This window comes from Bison bison, unplaced genomic scaffold (genome assembly GCF_000754665.1).
Source record: "Bison bison bison isolate TAMUID 2011002044 unplaced genomic scaffold, Bison_UMD1.0 scf7180017864456, whole genome shotgun sequence".
NCBI lineage: Eukaryota > Metazoa > Chordata > Mammalia > Artiodactyla > Bovidae > Bison > Bison bison.
In genome coordinates, this window is record NW_011495018.1 from 506,503 (window position 1) to 506,989 (window position 487).

The 487-nt window shown below is 62.2% G+C and overlaps 1 protein-coding gene across 1 annotated transcript in view; it reads left to right on the forward strand.

Moving 5' to 3' along the window:
* The window catches only part of STK32C (serine/threonine kinase 32C), a 30,058-nt gene that overhangs the window by 22,868 nt on the left and 6,703 nt on the right, over positions 1-487 (forward strand). The gene's annotated exons all lie outside the window — the stretch shown is intronic.

Here is a 487-nt window from a genome sequence, read left to right on the forward strand (position 1 = left end):
GGGCTCAGCCAGGCTGACGGTCACGGAATGGGCCTTTGTCCACTGAAGCTCTGGGGTCCCTCTCCCGTGACCTCGGCCAGGAGCCCCCGTTAGCAGCCCACCTGGTGATCTGGCTTCCAGTTGGCGTGGCTGCACTCTATCCAACACAGTCATGGAACCACACAGGGCCAGGCCCCTGCCTGCTGCCTGTCGGTCTGTGTTCCTGGGTGACATTCTCAGGTCGGGCCGGGAACACAGAGACCCGGAGAGGAAAGCACTTGAAGTTAGGCCCGTGCTGTCCCCAGGCAGATCCAGGTGGGTGTCACCACGCCAGGGCAGCCACCAGGGGGTGTGCCCCAGCCTTCCCAAGGGACCACTTTGCTGAAATGAGAGGAAAGATTCAGAAAGACTCCTTGTCCTCAGATGGGTGTTCTCCTGTGTAGGAAGGACCTTTAGGAGCCTTAGGGTGTGGCCACCTGCCCCGGCTTCTCTCCCGGCCCGGGGTCCC